The sequence below is a fragment of the Hyposmocoma kahamanoa genome, unplaced genomic scaffold (assembly GCF_003589595.1).
Source record: "Hyposmocoma kahamanoa isolate Upper Pololo Valley unplaced genomic scaffold, ASM358959v1 78, whole genome shotgun sequence".
Lineage (NCBI taxonomy): Eukaryota > Metazoa > Arthropoda > Insecta > Lepidoptera > Cosmopterigidae > Hyposmocoma > Hyposmocoma kahamanoa.
The window spans coordinates 22,258,338-22,281,164 of record NW_020653945.1 but is presented as its reverse complement, the minus strand read 5'-3'; the positions used below and the strand labels follow the sequence as shown (position 1 = coordinate 22,281,164).

Below are 22,827 nucleotides of genomic sequence, written 5' to 3'. Positions count from 1 at the left end.
AATTTGCAAGTATCGAATAAAATAAACATGAACAATCGCTTTCGTCGACAAAACAATTAAAATTCGAATGCCAATTCAATTAAAGCTCCTTCAATCTTCTCTCAGTACTCTAGCAAGAACAAGCGCGAATTGCGCGAGAGCGTCATAAAGCGCGAGATAATATGCGACAGCTGTATCTCGCAGTTTATGTCGCGCTAGTCGCGCCCTATCGTGCTAGCTCTACAGTTTGACTTAGGGAAATATACAACAATAGTAATAATAATAATAATAGTTGACCTATATATAGTCCCATTGCTGGGCACAGACCTCTCGCTTGGACTGTAGTTACCACGCGAAGCCAATGCAAATGGAAACTTCACACATATCATTAATGCTTTGAAGATGTATGCAGGTTTCTTAACGATGTTTTCCTTCAATCGTCATTTCGAAAAATTGTTCAAGGCATGTTTTAGGTTTTCACGACTGTTTTAAATTTTTTTTGTAATACTAATAAGTGACGGGACGAACAAATCGAGCGGCTGGTGGTAAGCGACACGCCTGCCCATAACAGTTGTTGTGCCACTAAGAGTTTTAAATCACAAAACCAGATCTTTGTGACTTAAGACTGCCACTTTCACTGCGCCCGACACCCTAAGACATAAGTTTACAAGTCCCATCTGCCTGTAATTTCACCAGAACCCTTACGCTTCGAAACTGGAACGCAGTAATGCTCACGTTATTGCTTGGCGGCAGAAATAGGTAAGGTGGCAGTACTTCCCTGGACGAACTCTTTCACAAGGAACCCTACTGCTACAATTTAATTTTAAAACTTAAACATAATTTTAGTTTTAAAATTTAATTTTAAAACAGTCGTTAGAACCTAATATGCTGTCCTGAATTTTTTTCTAAATGACGCTTTTCTACAAAACATCGACGTTATACACAGTTTTATTAATATTGCACATACTTTTAAAATAATACGATAAATCCGTAACATACACTAACTGTAATCGGATATATATGTATATTTTGTATATTTCCCCATTCTCTCCCTCGCTATTCTGTTCTCCTTTCTTTTTTTTAATCCCACCAGTATCATTTAGTGTCGCCATTTTGTTCTTTAATTGACTATACCTAAGTCAAATCGATAACTTAATTTGTTTCATCATCATTATGATCATATACAGCCTGACTTCACCCACTGCATAGGCCTCCAAATTTCTGTGCCACTCCCCACGATCCCGTGCTAATCTCATCCAGGTTCGCCCCTAATTCCTGCGATGTCATTCGCCCATCTCGCCGCTGGACGCCCACTATTGTTTATATAGCTTTCGCTAACATTAACGTTTATCTATTTACAGACATTTGAAAAACAAAACACAAGGCAAAGGCAACAAATATGGCATTTCCTTTTCTTTGAAGTTTCATTGACATTCGAATCTCATTTGGTTTGAACATGTACTTAAATAAAGCAACTATAACGTGTCACCAATTCAAAATCAGCTAGAACAAAAACGAAGCTTTTACCTCAAGTTGGCCTTGACTTGAACCGTTCTGATTGTATTTACTATACGGAATGTCATTTGAAAGGATTGCCATATTTAAGTATGACGTTAGAGAGGATTAATTGAACTAAGGAACCGTCATTTATCTGCACTCGTAGACATATTTAGAGAAACGATAAAAAAGTTGAATTATGATAACAATGTTCATATGAATCACTTGCCACATATACCAGCCCACGTAGCATGCTGCCACGATAAAGCTATTATAGCCACATTTAGCTGTCAAATTCGAGCGATAAAACAGACATTTTAAAATTTTATCACAATAGCTAACATGGCGAGCACCGTGATGTCAAATTTTTGTCGCACCACGAGCGCCTCGATCAATAGCAGCAAAAGAATATCGCAGTGCCAAACATGGCCGCAAGGTCAAAGCTAATTTTAGAATATTTTGACAGTTCTGCACAGTATTTTATCAACGTAAACTTTGAGCGTGATAAACGAGATGAAAAGAAATAATAAAAACCAACAAATTGCTATATATAAATTATTAGATAAAGGTGAGGAGAACACTGTTAATGCAGTTCAATACATGACACTAATTAGAAATACACAAATAAGTAGTGACTAATATAATAAAATATGTAAAAACTGAAAGTACACATTTTTTGTATGTATGATTAAAAGACAAAGTTATACGCCATTTCATATCGTTAACCTTGTTCTACAAAATGTATGAAAATAGTTCATTATCAAATAAACATAAGAAAGTGTGGTTTCTTACGATTCAGTATTCATCAACTGAAATAAATATGTCACGGGGAGGTTTATTACACATAGCATGTGATATACTGCCACGCTACGGCCACATAACGTTAATAGTACATTACTGCAGAGGCCGGGAAGTAAGGGATTGCTGGACGAGTGCGTCACAAGGCCGAGCGCCAGCGAGGCTTTGTATTAATACGAGTCAAGCCATATGAGTGTTCCGGCCAAGGCGTGTGTAGTGCTTTTCTCAAACAATTCGAGGAAATAATAAAAGACTAGAGAGAGGAAGATGTATAATAAAAAACTAATAATATTTTACAAATATATTGTGATTTTTTATGTTCTTTGTGGTGATATTCGCGAGCTCTATACTCCTGCATGCACCGTTTATCCCTAAAATTAGAGCAACCTGAAACAAACAAACGTTTGTTATACTTATTTACTGTATCGAAACTAAAATCTTTCAATATTACACATTACGATATACATATATACGAACAAACCTTACCTTAGTTACTACGAAATTGTCACCTGGAGCCTTGTTTAAAAATTTCAATATGTTCTCTGCAGTAAATATTTTTGATTTTTTAGTTTTGTAAATTAATGGCTTTTGAGTTTTAGCAAGTTCGCTAAAATAAGCTACAAACACAGTCTCTGAAAACGTTTTTAAGTATCTTACTTTGCTCATAGCCGGCAACAAGTTTTCCATCGCTAATATTGCCTCGTTATAAATTAGGAGGAGTACAATTCATTTCTGTATTTTCGTTACCGTTCGTCTCACTCATTTTTACGGCGAAAATACAAAAAAGACGAAAAAACAGAAAAGAATTAGGTACCAAAGCACTTTAGTTTATTTTACCGCCTTTTTTTAAGTAGCGTTACACGTAGGTATTTTTCATTGTCGCAATTACTAACACTGGACGGACAGTTGGCTGTATGAGCTTTTCCATTACCAAGTGGACTGTAATGGATTTGCATATTTACTTTGCAGGCCTTGGCCGGGAAGAAGTCTCAGTGTCCATAAATGACTAACTTGTCGTGTTCGTTTTTTGAAAGTAATGTAAACATTTCCGAGCATGTTTGGAAAAAAAAAGAATTACTTCAATCGTCTTTTAATTTTGATTAAACGTTCAGTGCCTCTACAACTGAGATTACATTGACAATTATCGCTAGCGACTGCGTAAAATATTTGTGTACAAAATGTTGTTTCTTCTTGTGACCGCTAGAGGCACTGTGTAATTAGCTATACAAAATTGTGGAGTCATTTACGCGGTAGATAGCGATAACTGTCACAGTAAACTCGTGACAAAGGCACTAGTATATATTATGAAGGTTGTTATCATAATCTTACCTTTTTTTATGCATTCGCGTAAATATATTCATCATGAGTATATTTATCGTTCACAGTTAAACATAAGTACTCCTTGCCACACAAAAAATAGCAACTTCATTTTGAGCTCCTTCTGAAAGATTTTCTCAGAAAGTACTGCCACCTTACCTATTTCAGCCGCCAAGCGGTAATGTGCATTGTTGCGTTCCAGTTTTGAAGGGTAAAGGTGAAATTACAGGCACATGGGACTTGTTAACTTATGTCTAAGGATGACAGAGTGTACGGACAGTGACTGACTGCGATTTAAATCTCTAAATGGCATTCCAATTGCTATTCAAATTCACTTTTAGTTATTTCAGATAAAAATTCATATAGTGTTATAAACAAAATCACTTAAGATCCAGTGTCAGTATTAATTAATTTTATATAATTTAAACGGACAATACAACTAAATGACGTGGAGGACTAAATACGTGTGGAGCTCAATCCATCTACGCAGAAGTGGCGAGTCCCACCGATCTGTGAACACACACAAGATGCTCTTGGGGCCACCGCGGAGGCGCCTTAAGGCAGATACACACCTTTTCCTCACGATGGACAGTAACTTGGAATCATAAAAAAAGAAATATATTTGAAACTGACAATATATGTACTTACAACTTAAAAAAAATAAAAGGAATTATTAACTCTTAGAACAACTACTCCATAGAGGAATTCGCCTCTGATAGAGAACTATGACAGGGATAAGTAGTAGTAAGCTCCTTGTGAAAGAGTTCGTCCAAGGAAGTACTACTACCTTACCTATTTCTGCCGCCAAGCAGTGATATGAGGTTTACTGCGGTATGGTTTTGAAAGGTAAAATTGCTGGCACGTGGGACTTGTCAACTTATGTCTCAGGGTGACGGGCACAGTGGCAGTGCCCCTCAGATCTTTGCAATGTAAAGCTCTAGATGGCACTGCAACTGTTATAGACAGGCATGTCGCTTATCACCAGAAACACGACTTGTTCATCCCGACACTTGCTATTTTTTTTAAAAAGTACAATCTCCCATTAACCACATGTAGCCTTAATGTAACATTGTCAAGCACAAGATTTACGTTACGTTATTGGGTTTTTGGGTTTTCGAGATTGCTACACATTGGATATAAAACTTTTTAAATTTTTATTGAATTGATATTCAATTATTTTTTATGGGATATTACTCCACTAGTTTATTATAATTATGAATACAAAGATCGAACACTCAGAAAAAATTCCTTCGATCCGGCCGGATTGAAACCGACGTCTTCTTGCAAAAAAAAAAAGTTTTATATTTGTATGCAATATACCAATATAAAACTTTTTTTTTTTTCAATTGACCTGACAGGACTCGAAAGCACGTGTACACGAGAATATCATTAGTACCTACATATACTACAAAAACAAAACACACAAACCTTCGTAACAGTGAGTCATAAGGATATTATTTCATCAATATTCATTTAAACAGAGCAACTCAAAAAACATTTACGATGGAGTAAAACAAAGGAAGGTTATAAGCAATAGGCACAGGATGTCCATTATTCACACACACTGCATCGTCTTCGTAGCTACCCTCCTTAAGTTAAAGTAAAAGGTCTTTACTGCATTGAAACAGGTTGCAACTGTTGCTTCGATAATATATCGAAGCAACAGTTGCAAAAGATGCGTTGTCAAAAGTACAGTGACGTGCAATAATAATATATGTATGTTTTTTTTTATTAGCAAGAAAGTTTATAAAAAGCTATCGTTGTTGAATTACACGGGTTTAGTTATCAAAGATCAATGACACAATAATCGCTTCTTAAACGAGCAATTCAGGGACAATTTGACACCATCAACGAATGTAATAGAGTACAAATTTCTTTATTTAATGTATACAATCGGAATGCTGTGAGAAGGTCCACTTAATAGATACTGGTTACCGTCTATAAAGTCTAAAATACCGTCTGCAAATGCATTACCGACCGTGGGACATGAGATTTTAAGCCTTCCGTACCCTTGAATTAGGAATATAACGGTGTTAGTTACCAGTAGAAATTGTTAGGGTGGTTGTAAGGGTAAGATCTAAATTCAACTCTACACTCCTTACAATAAGAACGGTCCAAACTTCAACATGTCAAGTTTGATGTGCTCATCTGTACCTACTATACCGCAATTTATTTTTAATATAGTACGTGGGGTTATATTTTTCTACAAGTAAAGTAATAATGAGAGTATGAGCTTTTTTATATCGTTAGCATAAAAATATACAGGCTGAAAAACTTTATACAAATGTATCGACAGGTTTTGAAGATATCGGTTACAGAATTTAAATTAATGCATAGGATTGTACTTTACGGGGGTGCAGGTACCTTTTTGATTCGGCAAACTAGCAGGTGTCCGCCACCGCCCGCGCCACCACACTGCCTGTCGCCCGCGCCGGTCGCATGCCGCACGTGACCCTCGCCACTCGCGCGCGCACCGCGGTCCACGTCGCTTCAAATTTCGAATCCGGAACGTTAACCGTTTTCTATTTGAATTTTTTATTTTTTAATAAATAAAAGTGCAAGTGCGAACGAACTTTTTGAGGATTTTGTGCCAGTGTGAATTTTGTTTTGCTGCAAAACAGGTTGGTTTTAATCTTTAATTACAGAGTTTTTAAAGGGATATGTTACCCTTACGGCAAACAGCAACATATTTATCAACAATTTTTTTTTTATTTTAATCATTGTCTCCTTGACCAAAAACATCCATCACCTCGGAAAACAAAACCGGTCGTAAGGAACTTCAATTCCTTAAGAAAGACATCAACGAGACTGCTCAACCGACCGGAAACCACAATATATTATTTTAAGAAAAATACCATCGGGATTCAACCAAATTGTTTTGTATGGTGTATATTGTCCAATATATTGTCCAAGTATGGTGAATATTGTCCAATATATTTTTTAAATACTTTTCATTAACAAACATGTTAAGTGTGTTTATTTTATTTATGCACGGTAAAGTAATTTTAAATTATAAATTATGTAATAATAATAATAACGCACAAACGCAACATAGCCCCGCACCAGGGACACCCAGTGTCGCGGGTGCCATGAACACACATAGACAACCACAAATTACATCCAAATTCACGAGATAAATAAATGTAGGCTATACAAATATTTCTCCCGGCCCGGGAAACGAACCTGGGACCTCTGCGTGGCAGTCGGGCATGGTAACCGTTCGGCCACGGAGGCAGTACAACTATATACATATATAACTAGAATAAACAGTAAAGTAGGTCACTTTAGTTTACACTTTTAGATATAACAACATGAACATGTAAGCAATGTAGAGAGAGAAAACAGAGATCGAAGAAATTTTGATAATTTTACAGTCACAAATTGAAGATGAAAAAACAATTTTCCTTAGAATTAAGCAAAAAATCGCTGAGTGACCCTCTCGTTGTGACAACTCTTATGTTGAAGATATCAATATGTACTCTGTTGACCAGGTTATTGATATTGGTGCAAGCTTGCAACCAAGAAACTTATTCTTTCTGTAATTGATAGAGACTACACGTATGTCAAATATTTTGTTAACCCTAAAATTACGCCTGGGAACCAAAAAGTTAAGTTTGTAGTGTTTGTGTTACCTATTATACGTACTTTAAATAATATCACAATTACATATAATTTGTAAAAATAGAAATTATTTAATAATTCATTTAAAATCAATCTAATATCAGCTCAGCAAACACTAAGTTTTGTGGTACTGGGGTTGATTACGACCCCTTGTAATAATAGTATTAAGGAAATAAAAAAATGCCATTATGATATTACAAAGAAACAAGTACGCATTCTGCCCTCTTTGTCATATCATAACTAACGCATTTGCATTTCAGTAACTTTCGAGATATTGGCACATTGATATTGTAAAAAAATTTAATTACATTGATTTTGCTTAACAATAAAACTGAAACTAAGTTAGATATAAAGAAAAACGACTAGATGGGATTGTAGATCTTGTTCTGCTGATCCCAGATACGTTAATAACCCAATTTCACTAAAAAATGTCGATTACGTTAGTTATGATAACGAAAGCAGCATAATAGTTACTTAATATATTACAAAGTCTTTCGAAAATTAACACGTTCCGCTGTACGATTCTAAAAACAAATTGCGTGGTATTTAACGTTTCGTACGAAATGTACATTATTTTAGCAGAAATACACAAAACATTTTAAATTATTAGCGATGCTCGTGGTATTGAAACTAAAACAATCAAACAACAATTGGCTTTTACTAATAGAATATGGCATTATGTCACTAAAGACCAAAATAGAATGCTTACTGCGAAACATGTGAATTGAATTCCGAGTGAAATGCAGGATTTAAAATTAGAATACCGAGCTTGGAATAGGATTTAAAACTTAAATGAAACAGTCTACTTTTCATAAAATAAATAGAAAAAGCTTTGAACCTTAACTCCATCTCATTCTTTTCATTTTTTTGGTAGCAACAAACAAATCAACGCTGACAGTCAACCGTGACCATTTGACCTGTAAAGAGCTCGAAACATTGGTTTGTTTAAAGAAACAAATACTAGATAATTTCATTTCCAATACGTAATAATCGCAAAAATCTAAAATCTTGATAATAATAGAAATTTTTAGCCCTCCACAAGAAACAGATGATGACGTATTAATGAGTAAGTGGAATGAAAACTTATACATTTAAACTTGTACTCAATCTCTAGAAATGCTTAGAGTATTAGTAAAATTCAAAATAATACCACAATTTTATAGGTTTTAAACATAGTAAACGGAGAAAACCTAGTAATAACAATTTGGGTTCACCAAACATGACCATAAAGCGCAAATAATTACATCAATTTGTGTTATAAATCCATTGAAGTTTTGATTATCCAAATCTTTATTTCATACGTAAGCATATACTTGAAATATTCACATTGTTAAGCTCTACTGCTCATTCGAAAAGCAGATTCCCCCTGAGAAGAATGAGCAAGAAACTCTAGGGGTTGTAAATAAATATTTCCACACGTTTATCATTTACAATATTCATTTACCTAACTAACAGTACTGTATCATGGACTAACATATTACGCATTAACATATTTATAGATTGAGTCGATGTTATGCAGTAGCTTTCTATAAATCTATTATCATCAAAACCCTTAGTACGTACATTAATTGGTCTGCACTAAGAAGTAGGTTTAGGCCATTGTCCGTTACACTAACATATTGCGAGTTGTGAACCTTTTATTTTTTAATGTACCAGGCAACGACACTAATTAATTACCTGATCTCGAACTTGGAAATTCCCTGCGTTATGATGAGATAAAGCAATGGGATTCACTCCGGGGCACTACTCATATCTATTCTAAATGATTAAGACCTAATAAAGTACATGTCTAAATTGTTAAGATTTAAACTAAAATGTAGCTATTCACAAAGTTTCAAGGCGAGCCCGTAGAAACCTGTTGTTTGTGGAAAAGTTGATACAAAAACAAATGTAATATAAAAAGAGAAATACGATGCTAAATCGAAGGCCATGTCATAACACGATCAGTTCATATTTTAAATCCAAAACGTATGAACAGTTTCAGAGTGTGAACGACGTGAACGCGTACATTGGTATGGAATACCATAAGAATATTTGCGATAGTAAATTCCAAGTTATAATACCTGTACATAATGTGACAAATAATCCCGTGATTCGGGTTTCTTATAATTTGTACCTTAACAAAAAAGTTTCTTTCGGAGGGAATTTTGAGGAAAAATTCGAGAAAATTTTTACCTAATTTAATCGACAAGCTCCATATGTTTCTACGTTAGTTTTGATTATAGTGACCCTCCCTACTGACCCTTAGGGCATACGAGAAGGGCACTATGGCCTGTGCGCGCACAGGAACCTTACAAGTTCAGATTCTGACCCCAGAGCAGAAAGTGTACAGGGTTGTCACAGACCTCCGTCACTTGACTTCATGTGGTTTTTCGAGAGGCTAGTGCCTCAGGTCAGCCGCCCCTGGTGCACGTACAGTATCCTCCCTATTTTCCAGATAGGTACCAGAGATGCAGGCACGCTCACTTCCTGTTGTGCGGTCACTAGCGGCTGTCACCGCTTAGCCGACGACTCTGAGTTCACTACCAAATCTCCTCATTGGTGGCGGAGCTGTAAGGCACGTTCACTTCCCGACGCCGAAAAACGACGCTTCTCCAGTTCCCAATAACCTAAACGGCTGGAGGGACCGGAGATATCTTATCCTCTACGAGCTCACCGGGCTAGTGCCGGAGATGCCAGTCGCAGTGTCCTGCGACAATGTCGGACATAGCTTGCAATTTAAAGCGCTACTCACGTGGCCCGCGCGTCTCCTCGCTTCAGGTCCTTGACTAGACTGATACTGAGACCCGCTAGCTGCTCACGAGACAGACGCCCCGGACACATGCGACCGGGGCAGCTAAACATGTCCGCCTCTGCAGCCAACCACAAACCCTAGCGAGTCCATACCCAAGTCCGGGTCCGCCAGAGTCGGGCGTCAAAGGCGTATCACTGGCGGAGGGCTTGGCCCGGACGTCCGCTGTACCCTGGTCTTGGCGTCGAGGCTGTAGTCTCTCCGGAAAACCCTATCTCTCGGGTCGGTAGATAGGGACAAATTAATCGACAAACAACTGAGATGACTTTAGTAGCAGAAGAGCTCATTGGAAAAAAGTTCGTCCAGGGAAGTACTGCCACCTTACCTATTTCTGCCGCCAAGCAGTAATGTGACCATTACTGCGTTCCAGTTTCGAAGGAGGGTAAGGGTGCTGGTAAAATTACTGGCACATGGGATTTGTCAACTTATGTCTCAGGATGTACTGCAATTATTATGGACAGACGTATCGCTTACCATCAGGCGCACGATTTGTTCGTCCCGTCACGTGGTATTACAAAAAAAATTGATTTGAAAATAGAAGATTCGGGACCCTGATGATGTCATGACTAAAATGACTTTCTTACTTGTTTTCAAAACTATACGTTGTGCTGTGATCACTTCAGCAAATACTCTATTGTAATTGACAGTTATTAATATTCATTTTTGTCCTTTATTATCTATATTTCAATCTCAATCTCTGCCGGGATTTCCCGTCACTATGTATGATATTTATTATTTAGCTGCCTGGCTACTTACGAAAATGCACCGACGTAATTAAAGGCAGTTTTATAATTATAGCAGCCATTGTTTGTGGGTAAAACGGAAACAGAAATTTGCATTACGTCATAATATATGTAGCACGATCATCTACACTTTTTGGACGTGAAAGCTTTTTTCATATAAATTCCTTTGAAAACTTAAGAACACGTGCTAAACATGTGATAGTAAAAATGGTTTATTTTATTTTAAAATATGTCATTTTTGGGTACGAATGCTTAACAATGAAACCTGTGTAGAACTATATATATTTTTAAAGACTTAAAAATTTAGAAATTCTATTTTTAACCGATTTCAAAAAAAGGAAAAGGTATATTTTTTAATAGATTTCGATGATTATTTTGTTGTTGGAAAGGGGTTCCTGAGTAGTGGTCCCATTGAAGTGGTCAAATTTGGACTATTCCACTTTCAAGGTTGGTAATATAGGGGATGAAACCGGTTCATTGGATTTCACCTACTTTCCGTTAGCTGATGTCAATAAAACATGAAAAATATATGTAATTCCACACATTTTTATGTCAGGTTTTTTTTTATTAAAAAAAAAATTTGGAATGGTTGATGCAGGTTTGTATGAAAAATTTTTTCGATGATATGAAACAATAGTTGTTTGTTTCAACATAATGGTAAAAAATAACTCTGCATAAACGTCATACTCTTGATCACGTATCGCCTCTTTTGATAATATGTAGAGACCATCACGTACATACGTCTGGTTTGACAACGTCAATGCCGCCAATGAACGTTGTGAATCTTTTCGTCATGCATTGAGTCGTGAAACGATTATTAATAGGATTAATTAATATAATCGTCATAGAGACCAAGCGACCTTAAACAAGGATCAAACTACTTCACCTCTAAACCAAAATACTGTGACGAACAACTTTGTTGAGACAATGAAGATTATTATACAAATTAATTGCCTCCTTTGTGAACTCTCTCTGTATCTCCCTCGTATATGTAATTTGTGGTGTCTTTATATGTGTCCATAGCACTCGCGATACACAGTTTCCCTAATGAGTAGCTATGAGTGTGTGCGTTATAAATAAACATGTCCCAATACTGAACACGAGTCTCAAGTCTGGGTGACTTAACATGCCTTGGAAAACATTTAATTAAATTCAGAATCTCGTCAAAATTGTTTATTGATAAATACCAAAAATTGTTTATTGATAAATATCAATAAACAATTTATATGATACAGATATCACCAAGAAACACAGCCACAGACAAATTTACAACACTCTCACTTTTTAAACTGCAAATTTAATTGCTATGTTTAATGCAATTTCCAATAAACAATTTTGGCGAATCTTTTCTAAAAACTTAAAGCAGATATATAGTTTTTACTTATTTAATAATAATAGTCCCAGTTGTTTTGTCCGTAAACCGGTTGACTACCTCTGGTTTTGACATACTGTACAGGTTTGATGGATTAAAATGAACTGTCATTTTACTCCATCTTTAAATAAGACATACTAAAAAAAAGTTCATTTTCCCCAATTGGTCTTACCGGAACTCGAACTCGGGCCGTCCTCCGCTAATGTCCACAGTGAAAACCATACCAACGAGGTAGTCATTATACAAACGAAATTGTTTTTTATTTTGAAATTAGATACGGTTGCCATTGATACGCCGACAATGCTAGGTATTATTGTCTAAGAGTTATAAAAACAAAACCAACAAATAAAAATTCGAATCATACCACAGATTAAAAACTTAATTCACCTAATGACAGCTAATTTTATGGCTTGTCTATTAATTGATGACGCAACGGTGTTACAGTTCCGTGAATAATTCGATTTAATGCGATATCGAATGCATCCAATTGTTAGTTTGGTAACCTACGGATATTTTACGACCCACCCCTTGGAAATATTTCCGGTATTGAACAAACTTCTTGACAATAGCGGGCTTTAACACAGACACTCTATCGCGCGTGATATAGCAATATCGTGCTGTATTTAGTGCGCGTGTTAAGATGGAAGGAAAAGGGAAAGATTGCGCGATGTCACTCATTTGTCGCGCCCGAAATCACACACTCCAATACGCGCCAGTTTCGCACGGTCTATCCGGCGCGGTTAGTCTTTACATGGACGCTCTTTAGCGCGCGAAAGAACGTCAGCACACCCCGGACACTCCATACAACAGTCGAAAGTTATTTACCTACTATTCCTACCATACAGCTAGGCGCTATCTGGACACGCGCAAATGTGTGCGTGAAGTGACAAGGTTACCCATCACTTTCTCGTACGTGGTCAGAGCGACAACATAGCGAGAATTATAACACGAATCTGTAATCTATAATAATAAAGAATTACACATACTCATTAATTCACTAACTAGAATAATCCTGAAGGTTTATTGAAAAAAATTAAAATTGAAAAAACCTATAATGTTATATTTTGGACAGGTATTTTTAAATAAGGTAACCAAGGTATTTGAAGTTGCGTGTCCAACTTTATCATTACTTAGTTAACAATTATTACATTCACTACATATTTATCGGCAATACAATTGGAAATTCGAGAACCCTTGTCTACTATATTTCATCTCATTATATTAATGTAATAAATCTATATTATATATTACACTGCACTAAATAAATGAAGAAAACAGTAACTGAATGAGTCTCAGACACAAGTTTTTTTACTTACCTCGTTTCATCTTTCGGAAAACGAAAGCAACTCCTCTCTTTATCCCATTTATTTCTTTATCACAACTATTATACATAGTAACGTACAATGATGTTATATATTGACGTACAACTTTCGTAATGAATAAATGAAAACTATATTCAAATATCAAAGACGTCTTAAAAACGAAAACGGCTTGCCGACAGCCTTGTTGTCGTTCAGTCAATAAGACCGTCAATGTGCGGGGCGTAGTGCGGTATCTAAATCTAGGGAGGGGCACTCTCCGGCCCTCGTTACTTCGTCCATTCTCGTTACTTTTAGTTCTTTGACGTCAATTTAAAAAAATTCAAACAGACAAACGCGCAATCCTGTACAATCCTGATTGCTCACGATAGAATGAGTGTGTGAAGTAATCTGTAAGGTAATTTTTAGATACGGCTTTCCGATGATTGTCAAGTGACAGGACGAACATATCGTGCGCCTGGTGATCAGCTACACATCCACCCATAACAGCTGTGGAGCCACTCAGAGCCTTATATCGCAAATATCTAATATAGACTGCCACTACGTTCTTCACCCCGAGACATTTGACAGGACACATGTACCTGCAATTTCACCAGCACATGGGACTTGTCAACTTATCTTCTTATTCTTGTATCGATGACATATACATATAGTATAATATTTGTCATCATGGTGAAAACATTTTCCAATCGGGGCGTAAGGAAAGGAGTAGAAATAGGAAGGCTCCTTTCGTTCACCCCAATTTATGTATCAAGGTGACGCCCGCAGTGCCCCTCAGATCTTTGTGGTTTAAAGCTCTCAGTAGCACTACAGCTGACATGGGGGCGTGTCGTTTACCACCAGACGCGAGACTTGTTGTAAAAATATCATAAAAAAGAATATTATGTACATTCGATGACAAAACAATAACAGGGTGACAAATAAAATTGAACTTATTTGGATAGTACTGTTCGCAAAAGCTCTAAGTTTTTTTATCATCGTAAAAAAGTGATGGGCTCACAACAAAACGCTCCTAAATAGAGATCATGCTCAGCAGAGTACGTGTAATGTGTCCATGGTTGTCAGAATCATATAAAGTGATGCATAATCTCTGCCTACCCCAATAGGAATTCAAACGCGTAAGTATATAATTTTGACTTGGATTTCAAATTAAATGGCGACACGGGAAACGTACACCGAATTGCACGTATTCAATAACTTTAAAAACCATTTTGATCAACAACCGTGTTGACAACCGTTACAACAAATAGAAGATAGTGACGGTTGAACCAGTTCCCGCCAACGATATCTACCTTTTAACATTAAAATTTATTTCTATTTAGTTAGTCAAATGTACTGACTAAATATAATTTATTTTTTATTAATTTAAAAATCGCACAAAACCATTTCATGGTGAATTTAACTTTGCTCAAACAGGATTCTAAATCTTGTTTACCAGTAATAATTTTTTTGCTCAGTCAGGTTTTTATGTTTATTTTGCAATAATTGTTAAAAATAATTTCGGCGTTCGATTTGTTTATTCATGCGTGGTAGTGTTGGTTTTTTGAAATAATTGTCGTAGTGATTTTCGATGTTTTTTGCTGGTTACTCCTGATATAAATTATTAGTGGTAGTGATCAGAGGTTAGCACTGATGAGGAAGTCACGGATTTAGTTCCCGGTAGGACCAATTTAGGAAACGAACTAAATTCTATCTATCATATATATATGTATATATATGTATACATATATGTATACATATACATATGTATATATTAAAAAACAAATACACGCATATTAGATCCGATAAAATTGCTTTATTGATCATCTTTATGTTCACAGAAATTTTAAAGAGGACAACCCTTTCAATTTTTTGGTCCGTTTTTGAGGTTATGATCTGAGATTGTAATAGGCATAGTATATTTGCCAAAACTTGAAGGAAGTAAAAGTAGTGGACAAAACGTTTCTCTGCTATTTCAGAAAGGTATACAACTTGTTTGTAAATATATGTATGAGTGTATATATATATATATATATATATATTCTAAATTGGTTGGAGGTTTTAGGTACTGGCTTGGAGTAAATTTCGTTTTTCTGCTACTCATAGTATAGGGAATTGCAACCTGGTAATTGCACATCAATTGCCTACACACTACAATTGCAGATTTATATGTCGTACGACGCAATTGCGACGACGCAACACCAACGCAACACACGTGTAACATCTCCCTTACGGTGCCATAATTTCTCAAAGTGACACTGCAACTGTCATGGGTAGTCGTGTCGCTTGTCACCAGGCGCACGACTTATTCGTGTCATCACTAGACAAAAGTTTGCAAATAACTTATGTATAAAACAAAGTTTACAAATGTAAACAAATTCACGAAATAAAAGAACGAATAGCAAATACGAGTTATTTTATGTTGAGAATGTACAATTATACAATTAAGTAGTCATTGTAATATGATAGGTATTTATTATTTCCGCGCTGAGGTAATTCTTACTAGCCGGCAGCTTGCTTAATTTTTTATTTGCTTGCTTAAGATTTTAAAAACTATGTAAATAATATATGTAAGGATGAGTGACGAAAAACTTTCACAGATTTCTCACAGATGGCACTACGGCAAAGCACTCGTTAAAACCAAAAACTAAGATCTGCAATAAGTGCATAGAGAAATTCGTAAGGTCTGCTCTGGTTCGTTCCGTAGCTCATTTGGGAGAGCGTCAACCACGATATGGCGAGGTCGATGGTTCGTGTCCAGTTGGTACGAAGGAATTTTTCATTGTGTTCGATCTTTGTATTAATAATAGTAACAAATTAGTGGTGTCATTTCACAAAAAATAATGAATATCATATCATAATACCAAAATATCGTGATATCAATAAGTTTAAAATAATAAATAAATTACAAACAAGTTGTATACCTTTCTGAAATAGAAAATAAACGTTTTGTCCACTACTTTTACTTCCTTCAAGTTTAGGCAAATATACTCTGGCTATTACAATCGCGGATCATAAGGCAGACACCTCAAAAACGGACCAAAAAATTGAAAGGGTTGTCCTCTTTAAAATTTCTGTGAACATAAAGATGTTCAATGAAGCAATTTTATCGGATCTAATATGCGTGTATTTGTTTTTTAAAACATACCAACGTTTCGGGCTTTTTACAGGTCCGCTGACTCTATTTACAAATATAATCGATATCCGAAAAAATAGTTTCATTTCCGATGTGTAATCGCGAAAACCTAAAACTCGATATAAAGATGGTCAACTTTTAAATAGCGAGTAAAGTGTAGAAAGTTCTAAGAATGCTAGTTATACTCGTTGACCTCTACGTCACAAGTTCTTGGTCTTCGGCTAATGTTAACCATTCGTCACGGGTCCGCGGTGTGCACTTGTGCGACAAGGACAACGATACATTAATCCCAAAGTGTAAGCGAGCAAGGCTATGTTTTGGTGGTAAGAGTGGTGCAGTATGCGTTTTTGCACAGGCATTATTGCAAGCCGGGTGCTGGTGCAAGTGACAATTGACAAACGGTTTTAATAAGATATTGCAAGATAACTTGCTTTGTATTTTAGCTACAGACATATACCACATCAGAATACAAACCATTGAGGAGCATACTTAAAGATAAAAACCGTTGCAAATTAATAATAATAACGCACACACTCAACATAGCCCCGCACTAGGGAAACCCTGTGTCGCGGGTGCCATGGACACACACATAGACAACCACAAATTACACCCAAACTCACGAGAGAAATAAATGTAGGCCATACACATATTTCTCCCGGCCTGGGAATCGAACCCAGGACCTCTGCATGGCAGTCCGGCATGGTAACCGTTCGGCCACGGAGGCAGTCAAATCAAATCAAATTAAAATAGTACTAGATAATAGTATATTTTTTTATTGGGGGATTATAATGAGCCATTGTATACCCGAGGTGGTTAAACGTATTTTAGGAAATTATTAATGTTTCATACCCTTAGACTGATGACACACAGCACCGTAACAAAAGCGGCGCCCGCCTTCCGCCGCTGCTTGGCAACTCTCTACTAATGTACGATTTTAGGGTACATTGCAAATGATGAAACCGCATGGGCTGCAGTCGCACTGTTGAACGCCATGTTTAATCAGCTTTAGTGAGAGATTATATAATTAACAGCAAAAGTGTCGCAAGTCGCTAACGCTACCACCTATGCCTCGTTCGGAACGTTAGACAAAAGCACTCACCCGGCGGCCTTCGGCGACCGGTCGCGACCGCTTACTTTCGAGTGGCGCGGCGCGAGCGCAGCGTTTTTACAATTTATTTTATTATAATTTATTTCCAACCAATCCACTTTAGTAACAACCAGCCAGCTCAATGAAACAACCTTCTATCCAATATAAATACCTAATTGTATTAATAGAAACCGAACGTTTACTCTCAGAAATAGATTTAAAAATCTATTTCTGACTCATTGATCTGATTCATTAAAATGAATTTTGAAAAATTGGAGTTTCAGATACGATTGGTAATTTTAATTAATGACTTTGAGTCTAGTTATCATACAAAATGATCTAGTGTTAACTAAATAAACCTAACACTTAGACTTAATATTATAAATTACAAGATAACAAAAATGTACATAACATGCACATGGTTACGTGTCGAAAGGAGACAGGTGATGCATTTCTGTATTTTTTATTCGCATCATGTAAATTGGCGCTACGGGAAATAAAAAGAAACAAAAATGTAGAACAGACAATTTTATTAATAAACATTAAAATGCACAGTAAATCAATAAACAACAGTTGTTAAAAATGGCTAACACATTCTTCTTTTCTTTATGTAGCTGTCAACCTACGTTCGCTTCACGAGAATCATGTAAGACAAAATTACAAGGCAGTCTGAATTTGAATCGATCACTTACACAATCGGTCATTTACACAAACAGTTAAATAACACAAAATGTCGTAACTTCTCAAGCGGTAGTCAAATATGTAAAACATGAGAAATCTAAAAATCTAAGGATTATTTGCTTTTAATTTCTCAACTTTTGAAATGTTGCTGCACTACGTGATTATGTATATTTGGTCATTCAATATAGCTCCATATTCTAGGTTATTTTACCATTAAAAACTTTAATTTTTTCCTACTTTTCAATCAGAGAATTGTAAATAAAACGCAATAATTTACTACATTTCAAACATAACACGACAGTGTCGTGACCGATTGTAGTCTACCTTCAACACCCACCCGCTTTGTGTCCACTCCTGTCACAACTAGATTGTAGCTACTATGTGTTCGTTAATATCTATGTTGCAGCCACCAATATCGCTACTGGGAAGTGCAATTTAGACAAAAAAGTATTATCAACATCAAAACATACTATAAATAAAGCGTACAATTCTGAACCAATGAAAATAACTTTTTTTTTTCATCAAAATTGACTTGTAATAGAATTTCTTCCATTAGAAGAACTTTCATTGTTTGGTTCCACACCACTTTCCATTACGCGGGTTGTCGTTTATTATATATTATTATTATGTAATTAGTAGATTCAGGCGTTACTTTGCGGAAGTCCATGACAATAAAAGTGGAAGTAAATTAATTTGCTACTCCGCGAACTTGCTACTCAGTGAAGGTTAAATCGTGCAAAATAGATGCGCTTGTGTTGAATATTCTTTCATACGGTCAATTTTCCGACCCTCCTTCCGCATAAAATTAATAAAATAAATAACACAAGCGCAACTACAGTCTAATGTATGTTCAGCAACTGCCTCTGTGGCCGCACGGTTTCCACGCTGGACTGCCACGCAGAGGTCGCGGGTTCGATACCCGATCCGGGAGAAACTATTTGTTTGCCATAAAATAAAATAAATTGTTTCGTTAGTGCGAGGCTATAAGTGTGTGCACTATTTTTTTTTTCATTTCTATTTCATATTATCACACTCTCATAATCGAGATACCAATCGGCAATGTAACTTTTTAACAAAGTGTTAAAATAATATAATTGTGCTAGAGTTGAATTGAATTAATTAGAAACAGTCATTAAAATCTATGTGTGATTGGATTTATGAAAGTATGTACCATTAAAAAGTTTACTAGATTTCTATAAATAAGAAACTATAAACGTCGGTTTGTTTGAAAAAACAAATATACGCGATTTAAATCCGGAAAAATAGTTTCATTTCCTAAGAAACTAGAACATTAGTGTGCTGCAATAGATTTGCGACAATTATTTCTTGTGGACAAATAAAAAGAAAATTAGTTCAAGTTTAGACCAGCTTCAGTATTAACTGGATGCTGGCAAGCAATAACTTGTCAACCAACATTCATAATATTGCGAAAATAATACCTAGAAATTTTGTCGTTGTTCTAAATTATACTTGTAGAATGAAAACTTTTGATGTTTTGCTTGTTCTTGTTGGAGAATTATAGTCATAAATCACAACAATTCGTCATTTCTGTGATGACAACAGCAAAAGTTTTCATTTTACAAGTAAATTTTAGAACAACAAAAAACAACTAAAAAATCTTTATGTGCAATTTTTGCTAAACTATGGTATTATTGATCGACACGTTATTGCTTATCAGCATCCAACTTGGTGTTCTTTTCCCGTTTTTCTTTTGTTTTTTATTGTTAACTGGTACTGCTTTGTACAAAAATAAAGCAGTTGACATTTAAGGAAGCATGACTCAATTACTCGTAGAATGTAGCCTTTCACATTTGACACCTTCGTAAAGTGTGTATTACCACTTCCGCACTTAGCTGAGCACTGCTGAGCAGAGTAGGTCGAATTACTGCACATGCGCACATTTCAATTTAAACGTGATATTAGAAAAATAACGAGTTATTCAAATTTTTGTACAATACTAAGTGACGGATCGGAGGGGCACTTGAATCACCCTGAGACATAAGTTGGCAAGTCCCATGTACCAGTAATTTCACCAAGCTATGAGTAGGTATAGGCACAAGGGGCGCACGAGCAAGTGCTGCAAGTGTGGTCGATGCCATGTGCCGGTTTTTGAACATGGTTCCCTGACCCCGGCCGACTGTGCCATTGCTGCGGAATACCGCCTCCCCCATTTAAAAATCCAAACTTCATACCCTTGGTGAAATAAGGTAGCTGCAAATTGATAGATACTTAAAAATTCTACGAATGAAACCAATAAAATTTATTAAATGTGTTCTAGTTTATAAATGGGTAACTAAATATTATGTATAAATAAAAATAACATTATTCGCAATAAGATCCATTCATTATGTAGCGAACGGAACAGAATTTTTGTAATTTAACTTAATGTCATTTTCGAAGCAGTAACAAAACGCAATCAACTAGCACAAAAATACCACGTATATGTTATTTTATCCATACTACATATTTAACGAATTTTCTGTACAAACTTACAAAGGTCAAAAAGACCGTTCACTTTTTGATTTGTTCTTGCATAAGAAACCACCACTGTTTAACAATCAATGACACTACTCCTGTAAACTAGTTACCTATTGTAATTAAGTTTTATTGAATGTCGGAATGTTTCACCACCATGGTATTCGATCCGACTGGATTCGAACCAAAATGTCTACTAGCAAACTGTGACAGACGCTATGCTAACTAAGCCACCGAAGAAACCAACGGACCTCACGAATTTTTTCAAGTGCTTGTTGCAAATATTTTTTGTTTTTAACGATTTTTTACCGTAGCGCCATCTATGAGAATTCTGTGAATGTTACCTATTGCCAATATTATTACAGTCAACTATAAATTTTCTTTAATTCTTTACATCTCCTATTAGGGTCTGGCGGCTACAATTTTTTTTTTTTCATTTTCAAATTGTTTTCTCAATTCCACAATTTTGAGTTACGATAGTATTTGATTTTGTGTGCGATAAGTTGACAACTGTTTAAGCTTACATAGGAGACATTAGTGTATTAACTCAAAATGGTATTTTTTAAGAATCGATGAAAAACAGAACTCACTTCCCGTGAAAAAATGTATTAAAATTGATGCATAGGTCGAAATTTGATAAACACGATACACACGTCCTCACTTGTCGAATTCCGATCATAATTAAAACTATGACATCAACAGTGACCCATGGCGCCATCTCTTAATCGTTTCTTACAATATTCTAACGCTGGTTTTATTGACAAATACAGAATCAAATTTGACGTTCAGAAATAGTGTAATCTTGAATTTCACATGTTTTGAGCTACAACATTATTATAATAGTAGTGCGATATAGGCATCATATAGGTACTTTTTTTTTCTTGTGGTTAGTATTTTTTTTATTTTTTTTTTCACGTTATGGAAGCACTTTTGACTTGTGATCACAATTGTGGCTTATAATAACGGCCATTCTCGGATTAGTGTTCACTACCTAATTTCCGTAGCAATTTGAATATCTAGGATTATTAGCTTTTAGTTTCTCAATTCGGATATTACGTTTTAGCTTTTGCTGATGTAAGCTATTTGGTAAATTTAAACATTTAATAATAATAATATAATTTTTTGTCTCGTACAGTATTTTCTTAAAATCCAATTTAAAGAAACACAAAAAAGAAATTTGAGGCAAAAGGCAGAGGCTCAGCTTATGCATGGCTGTTTTTCAGCCTCTCCCAAATCCCTATGGTCTTGAGTGGGAAACATGTCAACGAGGGCTGGTGAAGAATATAATTATCGACGTATGTACACTTATGAAAAAAAATATTGATGAACGTTATGACAAAAAATAACAATAAAGAAAAACACTATGAGAAAGAAACATTAATCCAAACAGTTCAAGGAATTCGTTTGCGATTTTGGCGTTAATAATATTTTGGCATAATTATTGTAAGCTGGTTACGACGGACAATTATGAAATCCGTTCCTATGATCGACACCCACATTTTGGGTAAACTTAATTCTTTGACAGTGTGGGGATACAACTTTGTAGCTTGTAGCACCTAAGACACTGCCCAAACGACACTCGCTTACCGACTCAGGACACCATCATAGAAATATTGATTCTTGCCATCTATATTTGTATTATTATCAGACCATGACGACCCCAGCCTGTCGGGGCTAGATGTGAAAGTCTAAAGTTCAATTTCGCGCAGAACCAATGTGGTAAACGATCCTAAATTGGTCTTAATCTGGGTACTCTGGCTAGTGGCGCGAAGCAAATTTCTTTGCACAAGGTAATTGATGTGGTTATCGGGAACAATATTATTATCTTTTTTAGATTCTCGCCTTCCCCATGCCTCAAAAGATGAATTCTGAATTTTTAAATGCGAAAGACGGCATTCCCCGGCAAAGGCACAGTCGACCGATGCGATGCATATCGTATCGAGCTACACCATTTTCTGCATTTGTGCTGGAAGTAACTCACCACAGAACTTGAAATATTATTTTGAATGTGGGAAGGGTGTAACGGGTTGAT

General features: G+C 35.9%; 1 protein-coding gene across 4 annotated transcripts in view; it reads left to right on the top strand.

Moving 5' to 3' along the window:
- Positions 1 to 6,013: 6,013 nt before the first annotated feature.
- The window catches only part of LOC113233322 (flocculation protein FLO11-like), a 130,523-nt gene continuing 113,709 nt past the window's right edge, over positions 6,014 to 22,827 (top strand). For all 4 annotated transcript variants that reach the window (XM_026468415.1, XM_026468414.1, XM_026468412.1 and 1 more), the window contains exon 1: positions 6,014 to 6,212. The gene's annotated coding sequence lies outside the window, so the exon portion shown is untranslated. The remainder of the gene's footprint in view (positions 6,213 to 22,827) is intronic.